Genomic DNA, 12,720 nt, shown 5'->3' on the forward strand with positions numbered 1-12,720 from the left:
CCTTCATTTACCCTGGCTTCCAGAAAGAAGTTGCATAGGAACACATGACCTCATTCTAGAGCATTCGACTTATTCAATTCACAGAATTTTATGGAGGACATACAATAAGCAGGCCCTGTGTTATTGTATGATCCTGGGAAATGAGAGATGGCAAAACAGGCCCTTACACCAAGGACTATCCAGCATCTAAGGTCTCCCAGTCCAGTGGGAAAAGAGAGGATAATGAGTTGGAATATTGTAAAAGTACTAGGACTACATCTGCTATAGGAATACCCAGTAGGAATGACTACCCTGATGAAAACTTCCTGGAGAAAGATGAGTTTTGAGGATATGCAGAAAGTGGCTAAAAGGAGAGTGTGAGGAAAGGTATTCTGTGCAGAGAGAGTAATAGTACGTGCAAAGGCATGAAGAAAGGCAGAGTAAACATTTGAGGATTCCTCTAGGTCCAGTGCAGAGAAAAAAAAAAAAGGCAAAAGATGTGTTTGCAGCAATGGGCAGGAAGTAGATCACAAAGGACTTTGATTTCAACTAGGACATCTTCAGCAGCAGAAGGGCATGGCTGACTTTGCCTTTTAGAATGGTCCTTCTGGCTATGAAGAATGGATTGGATGGGGGCAATTCTTGGGAAGAGAAGATCACCTAGAGGCCATTCTTCACCTGAGAAATGATAAGTGTCTGAGCTCAGGTAGAGGTAGGAATAGGGAGTGGGTGTGTTTGAGTGACAGTAAAAAAGCTGAATCCATAGGCTTTGAAGACTGATTAAGGTAAAGATGTAAGAGCTGAAGAGAGGGAGAGATCAGGAAGGTGCTGCCAGGTGGGTGGTGTGGACATTTAATGAGATAAGATAGAAAAGGAGGGGCAGAATGGGAGTGGGGAATGATGATCCCACGTGGACACAAATCACAACTATATGGGCTTAGAGCTCAGGAACGAGGCCTGGGTTGGAGACAAGGATTTGTTAGTCATCACCATATGTGAAGCAATTGACACCATAGGAAACAGTGGCCCATCCAGAGAGAGTCTGAAAACAGAAAAGGGCCCAGTTATGTTAGTTAGTTACCCAGTTATGAAGAATCTTTGAATTTTTTGAATAGAAAGCCTCTCGGGTATATTTCTTATAATTATAGTTCTATGTCATGTCATATCTAAAAATCATGAAATGGATTATCCTTTTAGATTTGTCCTTTTAGATTTTTGAAAGCTTCAACTTAGGTTCTTGTACAGGGTATTTGCTATAAAGCTTAAATGTATTCAACATATTTTAATTTCTTGGCCTTCTGATAGGGCTTGATATGTTCTAAGGTGAGAGGGGACTGTCATTTTTTTTTTTTTTTTTTTTTTTGCCTACAGCTTTGCATGTTGTAACAAGACTTCTTTATCAAAGAGTTTATTGATGTTCAGTGTAAGCATGTTTTAGAAGGGTAGGCTTTACTGGCACTGAAAACTGAAGGTTTTCTGGCCATGGAGAGAAAACCAGATTTCTCATGCTAGACTAAGGGTTTTGTCTCCTGAGTTGGCAGGACGTGGACGTGCCAGGAAGACACGGCATTCTGGCTTCCCAGCAGGGAAGGGGGAGCTCATGTTAATGGGCAGTGAGACCCGTCAGGCCTACCTGGAATGACATTCCTAGAGTCCAGGCCAGAGCTCCCATTAGATATGGTGAGGTGAAGCCCATGGCACAGGAAAAAGGGAGTTATGTAAGGTTTTCGAGAAGGCGCTTGTTGGACCAGACACCCAGATGGCGGTGTCACAGAGCACAAAGGCAAATGGCACGTGTGTGGCACTGGGAAGGCTAGTGCTGAGAGGCAACAGGGCAACTAGCATTTAAGAGCTTGTTAAGATTTAGTCAATGTGCATGTAAATAATTAAGTCGATAAGAAAAGCTTAAAGTGATTTTTAATGGAAAAAAGAAAGACAGTAATCATCACTTTATTTTTGGATGTGTGTTTCTACAATTGGTTTAGCGTGAAGAGAAAACTGAAGTCCTAAATTCCACATTCTGCCCGAAGATATCTTTTTGTCCATGCAGAGTGAAGTCTGCATTCTCTCTTGTGAGCTAGAAAGTTAGACAGGGCTGAAATGGTCTCTGAATGTTAAATCCATTTTTGTGGATGTGCGAGTCCTGAGTCTTGTCACACATTGTCTTTGTCTTTGTTATTTGGCCTATTATACCTGCAGTGGTGTCTTTTGAGGGTTTGTATTATGAATAAAAGGTAGATACTGGACCAGTGTCTCGGAGATTTACCTGCTTATTATTTTTTTTTCCTTTTGATCTTGTCATAGCTGGAAGGTATCATCCTAAAACATTTTGTGAGAATGAGAATTATTGGTATTTACTCTCTCCATGTCATATGTATTTATATTCTGGTCTTGTGACATTCACACAACCTCCAATTTATTTGTTTTCTTCCTTTTGTTGTCAACAGAGCTGCTTGACAGGGTTGTCTGGGGAATACAACCTTACCCTGTCAAATGCCTTTCAATGTTTTCCTTCTCCTTCCTTACCCCCGTTTCATCGTGTACCTGCAATGGGACTCTATTTCTGTAAGCTAATCAACTTTCACCTTTGTATTTAAAGTGCTTTAATCCAATCAATATAGTAACAAGATGAACTCTCTTCTCATGTTTACAAAATCAATTGATCACCAAGAGAAGTAGCAGAACTGTAAATGTTTCTCCAGATATTTCTTAAGAGAATTTCTATGGATTGTCATCTATTTAATATACACTAAGATAAAGTATTAGAAGTGATTTTCAACAAATGATAAATATGTTACAGTCTGTTAATTGAGGATAGTCTTAGGAGGATTGTTAACACATAATAGACCAGAAAATTAAATGACATGCAACAGAACATTTCACACGGATCTATTAAAGGCTGCTTATCCAATCAAGATTCCAGAAAGACTGGAGAGAATATTTTAGCATGACTTAAACATTTTTACTGGATTCTCATTGCCACTGCCTTATGGTAAGACAAAGCCTAAGAGTGGTTCAGGATCACTTGAAAAGATGGGTAAATATTGGTCTTATCCTCAGAATTTTTGATCCAATAGATCTGGGGTGAGGACTGACAATTCGCATTTCTTTTTTTTATTATTATTATTATACTTTAAGTTTTAGGGTACATGTGCACATTGTGCAGGTTAGTTACATATGGATACATGTGCCATGCTGGTGTGCTGCACCCACTAACTCTTCATCTAGCATTAGGTATATCTCCCGATGCTATCCCTCCCCCCTCCCCCCTCCCCCCACCCCACAACAGTCCCCAGAGTGTGATATTCCCCTTCCTGTGTCCATGTGATCTCATTGTTCAATTCCCACCTATGAGTGAGAATATGTGGTGTTTGGTTTTTTATTCTTGCGATAGTTTACTGAGAATGATGATTTCCAATTTCATCCATGTCCCTACAAAGGACATGAACTCATCATTTTTTATGGCTGCATAGTATTCCATGGTGTATATGTGCCACATTTTCTTAATCCAGTCTATCATTGTTGGACATTTGGGTTGGTTCCAAGTCTTTGCTATTGTGAATAATGCCGCGATAAACATACGTGTGCATGTGTCTTTATAGCAGCATGATTTATAGTCCTTTGGGTATATACCCAGTAATGGGATGGCTGGGTCAAATGGTATTTCCAGTTCTAGATCCCTGAGGAATCACCACACTGACTTCCACAATGGTTGAACTAGTTTACAGTCCCACCAACAGTGTAAAAGTGTTCCTATTTCTCCACATGATTATCTCAATAGATGCAGAAAAAGCCTTTGACAAAATTCAACAACACTTCATGCTAAAAACTCTCAATAGATTAGGTATTGATGGGACATATTTCAAAATAATAAGAGCTATCTATGACAAACCCACAGCCAATATCATACTGAATGGGCAAAAACTGGAAGCATTCCCTTTGAAAACTGGCACAAGACAGGGATGCCCTCTCTCACCACTCCTATTCAACATAGTGTTGGAAGTTCTGGCCAGGGCAATTAGGCAGGAGAAGGAAATAAAGAGTATTCAATTAGGAAAAGAGGAAGTCAAATTGTTCCTGTTTGCAGACGACATGATTGTATATCTAGAAAACCCCATTGTCTCAGCCCAAAATCTCCTTAAGCTGATAAGCAACTTTAGCAAAGTCTCAGGATACAAAATCAATGTACAAAAATCACAAACATTCTTATACACCAACAACAGACAAACAGAGAGCCAAATCATGAGTGAACTCCCATTCATAATTGCTTCAAAGAGAATAAAATACCTAGGAATCCAACTTATAAGGGATGTGAAGGACCTCTTCAAGGAGAACTACAAACCACTGCTCAATGAAATAAAAGAGGATACAAACAAATGGAAGAACATTCCATGCTCATGGGTAGGAAGAATCAATATCGTGAAAATGGCCATACTGCCCAAGGTAATTTACAGATTCAATGCCATCCCCATCAAGCTACCAATGACTTTCTTCACAGAATTGGAAAAAACTACTTTAAAGTTCATATGGAACCAAAAGAGAGCCCACATCGCCAAGTCAATCCTAAGCCAAAAGAACAAAGCTGGAGGCATCACACTACCTGACTTCAAACTATACTACAAGGCTACAGTAACCAAAACAGCATGGTACTGGTACCAAAACAGAGATATAGATCAATGGAACAGAACAGAGCCCTCAGAAATAACGCCGCATATCTACAACTATCTGATCTTTGACAAACCTGAGAAAAACAAGCAACGGGGAAAGGATTACCTATTTAATAAATGGTGCTGGGAAAACTGGCTAGCCATATGTAGAAAGCTGAAGCTGGATCCCTTCCTTACACCTTATACAAAAATCAATTCAAGATGGATTAAAGACTTAAACGTTAGACCTAAAACCATAAAAACCCTAGAAGAAAACCTAGGCATTACCATTCAGGACATAGGCATGGGCAAGGACTTCATGTCTAAAACACCAAAAGCAATGGCAACAAAAGACAAAATTGACAAATGGGATCTGATTAAACTAAAGAGCTTCTGCACAGCAAAAGAAACTACCATCAGAGTGAACAGGCAACCTACAAAATGGGAGAAAATTTTCGCAACCTACTCATCTGACAAAGGGCTAATATCCAGAATCTACAATGAACTCAAACAAATTTACAAGAAAAAAACAAACAACCCCATCAAAAAGTGGGCAAAGGACATGAACAGACACTTCTCAAAAGAAGACATTTATGCAGCCAAAAAACACATGAAAAAATGCTCATCATCACTGACAATTCGCATTTCTAACAAATTCCCAGGAAATGCTAATGCTGCCGGTGCTGGGACGAACCTTTTGAGAACCACTAGGCTAAGCTATAAGCCCAGTGTTCTAAATGCTGATGTCTGGTGTGGGGTTTATCAAAATGGTTAGGGGTCCAGAGTGACATACTGACTAGCAGAATTTCCTATAGAGAGTCATTTATTATAAACAGTAATATACTACTACTACTAATATACCATTTATGAAGATTTACAGAGTGTTAAGCCGCGTGCTGAACACTTGACATGTATTCTTGCATTTAATCATCTCAAGAATGCATTTTTCAAGGGAGAGAAAACTGAGGTTTTAGAAATGTAAAAGGCTAGATATACATTCATTGCCCCTGAATTGTTTGTATTACTATTGTGTTATAAAGGTGTTGGCTCCATTTGTTTCCCCATAAAGAAATTTAGTCTCTGCTATCATAGGAATCCTTCAAATTGGGGGAGAAATCCCCATGTCTTCATTGCTATTTAAATATGACCTCATTGCAGAGCCTGTTTCCTCAATGTATCTGACCAGTGGTTTGAGGAACATCTCTAAATCATTGAGTGTGATGTGGCATTCTGCTATTGTTAAAGGGCATCAGCCACTCCAACCCAAAGCAAAGCAATCACCTCTAAAATTGTACCACCTCTCCAGTGGTGTGATGGTAAATGTCTAACAACCAGTTAGAGAAGGGCTATTTGTAGCATTTGCTAATTTCCATGGTGTGACTACTTCTACCATGGCTGATTTCAAGATAACCAACACAAAGTCACCGAGCAAAGTTGTGAAGAGATGCATGCAATCAGCTGTCACAAGTCCCTCAGCAATGCTCCAGCATGCTTCTGCACCTCCACCCCATTTCTGCCTTTTCTGGGTCCCTCTTTTGACAGAAGTATCTGATTAACAAGTGAGATTGGTTTGTATCTAAGTTTGGCACATTACTCATTACTAATTGCTTGGAATCCCTACAATCAGCCTACAGAATCTGTATAAAGATACAGAGGAGAGTGCCAAGGAGAAATCATAGTACTTATTTCCTGATTTGTGGGAATAGAGGAAGAATGGTTACAGCATAATCTTTGAGATCTTGCTATCAATGGCCACCCTAATCTAGGTATCACTCTCCAACAGAATTTAGCTCAACCTTTACTGTGGTAGGGACTGGGAGTATAAAGAAGAAGATATGGTCTTTGCCCTTTAGAAAATCACAGTTTAATCCCCAGATGAACTGAGGCACAGGAAAATGTATTGCCAAGGGTAATGTCATTTGACCAGTCCATGCCAGATGTGAATATGAGCAGCTGACAGCAGCTTATACAACCCCCACCTTGCTGATCACTTATCAAAATCCCTCATCCATTTTATAATGTAAGAAGCATTGAATCAGCTTCCCCCAATGTGTTATTTTTTTAAAGGCAAAATTTTTGGTGTTAATCACATAGGGCTTAAATATGGTAGAATTATGAATGATATCCCCTTCCTACATTTGTTATTATTATTATTAATTCTTTTTCATTATATTTTTAGGTAAAGGCAAGATAAAGGAACACAAAATGTACTCTTTCCCTAATTGGATAAAGTGAGAAAGGTGAAAATGGCGCAAAGCATGAAACACCAAGTAACAGTTCATTCAATAAATGATAACTGCTTATTTGATTCTGTAAAATCAAGTATAGAACTATACACATAATTAAGGAGACAGGGTTACATAGTGGTAAGAACATGGGCATTAAAGTTTGCATCTTGACTCAATTACTTTGCTAGCTAAATGATCTTGGACAAAGCTGTTTAATTATTTTTAGCCTCAGTTTCCCTATCTATAAAATGGAGACAATAATGTCATGGTCACACAGCAAATATACTGTATATCACAGAATCGATGGCTGTGCTGTCAGAGTGCAGAGCCTGGCTCTTAGCCACTGCATGGTACAGCCACCTGCCTGAAGGAATCCTGACAGCACTATAAGCAAGAACTGCAGAGATCTGAAGAACATTCTACCATCTGCTCCCCTCATGAATTGCTGAAGCACAAATCCTAAGGCAGTGTGAAAAAGAAAGTCTTTGAGGTCCAAATGACCATGCAGGCTGGGGGATCGTGACTTAGTCATTGAGACTCAGTCTTATCACATACAAAATGGAGAAAATGACAGTTAATAATTGGCTTTTAAATATCATAAATAACGTGCCTGGAATTGTAGTAGGTGTTTTCCACCATCTCACAGGAACTCAAACTGCTCAAATTCAAGCTGAAAATGAATAACAGATGTAAATATAAGCACTCAGTCACAACTTAGAAATCATCTCATTCTGCTCATTTAACAAATATTCCTTGTGTAACTACCATGTGCCAGGTACTCTTTGAGGCTTGGAGATACTACAGTGAAAAGAAGAGAGAAAAATCCCTGCCTTGATGGGGCTAAAGTGGAGAGGCAGACCATAAACAAATAAGTAGATAGATAACCTGTCAGCTGTTGAGAAGAGCTATGGAGAATGTAGCAATTATCATCATAGCTTCCTTTCCCAACAAACATGACATACAGTGATTAGTAAAATACAAATAATAAATCCTTAAAGTGATATGTTCTCCCTTAAAAAATGAATTGGTAATGCCCAGCAACCCTTTAAAAAAAAGTAGATGTTTGAGAGCCTTGCTGACTCTGTTATTTCAACAACATGCATCCACTATAAGTATCTAAGAATTCACAGGATTCATAGACAACATATAAATGTCCCCGAGAAAGGACAACAAAAGGGAACTGTGAAGTATTACAGCAAAATGGGCCACATACCTAAAGACAGAGAACAAGGTGGTGCATGCATGTTAGCTCTGGGTCTAGTGAAATGGTTCAAAACCCACCTCCACCACTTTCTAGCTGACTGATGAAGTTAACCCTTGGAGCCTCGGTTTCATCATCTCTAGGATGATATTTTGCTTTCATAGCAAGGACCCACTTTTCAAAAATCTTTCCAACAATGTTAACATAGTTTGCAAATACCTAAGAGTTATAAAACTTCTTTTCCTGCCTCTTTTTATTTCTGTTACAAACCTATATATAATCTACTACCCAGGAAATGCCAATCTTAGGAACTATGTCCCATGCCCAGCTGCATGTTTCTCTGATTACACTACTGTGGTTTTACAATGACAATCATTTAATTTCTGGGAAAAAAAATGCTTTTCAATTAAAACTATTATTCTGGCCATATGAGATCCTCAAGTTAATATTACTTTTTTAAAAAACACAATTGTTTCAGCCAAACTTAGTGCACAGATATCCATGGCGAATTCCAGAAGTAATAGGGGCGCAAATATAAAGCGAAGAGTTTACGGCAGAACTGACCACCAAGAGGAGGGAAGCATTGTAACAATCTGTCTCTAAACACTAACATTAGTGGACCAGCATTAAAACTCAGAGCACTAATTATAACCTTGAAAAAAAGTTTTTTCTTCATTTTATCTAACCAAGCTCAAAATAGAAGCTTCTTTTTCACTGTGAACAAAACCGTAGCTAGCAACTTTTTATGTCTAGGAAGCTTTGCGAATGACTACTTTATTTGGCCTATGATATATCTGGAAGATTTTCAATGCCTTTTCATTTGTCTTAGGTATTGCCAACCCCAGAGCTTCACTGATTTTACTTTTTTTTTTTCATTAGAGTAAAAGCTGCCGATGAAAAGCTCTAGTGTAGAAATCCTATTTATGGAAGAACTAAGTTCTGCCTGCCCACGAGGGGTTTGGGTTTCGACACAGAGCCTCATCTGGTCATTTCCACATCTTTCCAGGGAGTTGGGGGAAACAATTTGTAATACTGACTTTGCAAAGATGACATGCGAGATTATTTTTAAAAGAAGATGGTAGAAATCCAGGTCAAAATTTCTCAGGGAAAAGTCAATTCTAGACAAGAAATTCTATCACAGAGAAGTATTTCCTTTCAGGATCTAAAGAGAAAAGACACTTGCTCAATCACACCTAAGTCTAGCTCATGTTTAACATCCACCCCTTTATTATTTTAACTGTCATTCTACCTGAGGAGTTGATATCTGACAGGTCTACATCTGAATTATTGTAAATGTATGTATTTTCATATGAGTATGCAAAGACATTCAAAGTAAACAAAAATAAATGCTAATTAATTAAATTATAATGCAAAAGCAGGGCTTCCTCACCTACAACTTTGTTAAATTTAGATCTCTTTGGAAAACACATTGTAAAAACAAAATATCTAAGAATTTACGGGCAATTTTCTTAAGAAAATTTTGCTCATGCAGTTGCCAGAAATGAGAATGGATTCACCAGTACGTTGTGATAAAAGTTCTGATTGGTTGGTAAAGAAGTATGGAATACTTACGTGCCAAGCCGAAGCGCTTTGTACAGCTAGATACATGCTTTCTAATTCAAAGTGGTAGGTTTTGTCATTGTTTGAAACTACTTGATAACTAGAATTTTATATAATTTTTCCCACCAAAGTTACATTGTAATTTGCATTGCTGTGTAGTTTAGCCAGATCTGTTGTCCAAGCACAGAAAGAGTGGGAAGAAAAATGTGCTTGTTAAGTGACTGCCCTGTTTCTCAGCACACACTGTGCTTTGCAGATGTTCACTTGTATCTCCTATGTTGCTTTATAGGATATTAGAAAACCACCCAATGGAACTGATAAAAATGAGTTGGAACTTGTGACCAGCAGCTGGATGAGAGGAGTGTGAATCCCCCAAATCTTATGGATATAGTGTGCTTTCTTTGATGTTCCTGCCAAAGTGAGGCTGGAAAGCTAGGAAGATCTGTAAGACGTGTGCCAGCACAAAGTGACTACAATTCAAAAGTTCCAAAAACCTTGCTTGAAACAATTGCAAATAGCTCATCATTTTAAACCATTGAACCCAAGGCTGAGTGTTTCATCAATTTACAGAAAACCAAGAAGAGAAATCTGACAACTATCCCAGTGTATGACTTACCATGGAGATCTTCAAGTAGAATCACTTTGGTTTGGGTCTCATTTTCATATTATAACACAAATTTGTGTATGTGGGTTAAGATTCATATTTGATAGGAACTGCTGGGAATTCTTGCAGTTATATCCTCAAAAGACAAAATAAGCACAACCAACAGAATTGTGAAGCAATAAAGTTGGTTATGGATGAAAACTGGGCTGAACAGTCATAGGACATGACTTGTGCCTTTGACCTAAAATGTGCTTTTCTTTCCTTATCTACCCAGTGTAATGGTACTACTCTTTCAACCATCTTGAATTCACTCACACTTATTCGTCAAATCCTGCTCAGCTATTCCCACTACCCACAAAGTGTACCTTTTTCGTATTACCTACTTTTTATACATTAGCTCATTTTCCCCCAAACAGTGCAATAAAGTAAAAAATATTACTCTATTTTATAGAAACTTGCAGCTCAGAAAGGATAAGAAACTTGCAAGTTGATCCAAAATAAATTTCTAAAAAGCATCAAAAGGTTTCATTTCTGCATAATATTAAGGACTAAATTATAGGAAAACTCTCTCCCTATAAAACACTGTAAAATGCTGGATAAAACGTAGCATCCCTTATAAAATGAAAAAACAATTAGCCCACTAGCACTGGAAGTCATCAAGAAAATTGTTCTGTCTCAACAGATGCAGGGGGGCAGTTTGAGGTTTTTCTACTATTTTCCTAGTCCTGGAACCTATTAAGATGAGAAAGTAACATGAAAGTGATCCTGAAAAAATAAACCAAAACCTGGCTATTTCAATAAATAAATTGTAAGGGGGAGAGAGACAGAGACAGAGAGAGAGAGACACAGAGAGAGAGAGGGAATAGAAAGGAGAGACAAAGGGTAAATTTTTGAGTAAAGGAAATGTTAGAAATATATGAGTCAACTGCAGTGTATAGATCTTATTGAGATCCTGATTTTGACAAATCTAGGAGGAACTATTAATGAGTTAATCATGGATATTTGAACAGTGGTTTGATTCTATTAAGAAATTAACTTGTTAGGTGTATTATTAGTATATTTATTATTTTTTAGTCTTCATCTTTTGACTTACATAGCAAAATATTTATAAATAAAATGATATAAAGTCTGGGATTTAGTGAAAAATAATCCACTGTGTAGTGTGTGTAGTGTGTGGGTGTGGAGGAAATATAGGAACATACAGATAAGACAAGATTGAGCATGAGTTGATAGTTATCAAGGCTCGGTGATGAGAATATAGAGGTTCATTATACAATTGTATCTACTCTTGTGTACGCTTGAAATTTTTCATAATAAGTAAGTTAAGGAAACAAAGTGGTTCTAGGCCTGTAACATCACTGGGACATATGGCAAGACAAACCCATCTGGAAGGGTTGTACTCTCAAATAGGCTATATGAAGTTATCATACATAAAGCCTCTTGGAAGATGAACTCACAAACCAAAATTAGCAAACACTTGAAGAATTAATTATTAGTGAAGGCTAGCTCTTACATGCATGTACACACACACACACACACACACACACACACACACGCTCTAAGAATCAGAGCTATAAGAATTCCAAATAATGGAAGTAATGAGCAGAGCCTATAAAAAGTACATTCAAAACAAACACATGAAGGAAGGAACTGAAAACATAAAGAACAGGACAGTTTTTAAAGCACCAGGGATATGTGAAAATAACATCAGTAACAACATCAGTGAGTTCTAGAATGAAAAATTAAAATTGCTGGCAGTAAAAACTCAAAGGACAGGTAAAAGGCAGATTAAACCTAAATGAAGAAGGGAAAAGTGAACCAGAAAATCTGAGAAAATAACCTAAGATACAGCACAGAGAGATAAAGAGAGATGAAACATACTAGACAGGATAAGAAATATGGAGGAAGAATAAGAAGATTCTAAATATACATCTGACAGCAATTCCAGGCAAAGGGAACAAACTTAATTTTAAAATTGAGTATAGAACCCTAAACCCCAAAATGAGAGAATCCACATTTTTCCCAAGCATTCATGAACTGTTTATGAAGATTGGTCACAAAATAAGTCTAATCAAATATCAAATAATTGATATGAAAAACACATGAACTGAGCACAAAGCAACTAAAGTGAACTCAATAATCAAAAGACCAGATAAAAGACATTAGAGAAGACTCAAATAAATGGTGAGATCATCTTTGGTCATGTATAGAAAGTACAAATGCCAGGAAATTACCAAAAGTATTTTTCTTGGAACTTGAAAAGCCTATTCTAAAGTGTATATGCAAGAGAAAATGGCTAAGATTCACCGAGAAAATTTTGAAGAAGAATAAAATGAAGGAGGGTGGGTTGGGGGTGGGCTGCTTATCCTATCATCTTTATAACAAGATGCATTATACCATCATTTTAATTTAGACAATGGTATTGGCATAGTGACAGCCAAATAAAACAATAGAACTAAGGAAAATCACAAAGCAAATCTAATATGGAAACTTGACAGATGA

At 37.6% G+C, this 12,720-nt stretch overlaps 1 protein-coding gene across 3 annotated transcripts in view; it reads right to left on the minus strand.

Moving 5' to 3' along the window:
* Positions 1-12,720, minus strand: part of SSPN (sarcospan) — a 99,534-nt gene that overhangs the window by 13,099 nt on the left and 73,715 nt on the right. The window lies entirely within an intron of this gene.

This window comes from Pan paniscus, chromosome 10 (genome assembly GCF_029289425.2).
Source record: "Pan paniscus chromosome 10, NHGRI_mPanPan1-v2.0_pri, whole genome shotgun sequence".
Classification (NCBI taxonomy): domain Eukaryota; kingdom Metazoa; phylum Chordata; class Mammalia; order Primates; family Hominidae; genus Pan; species Pan paniscus.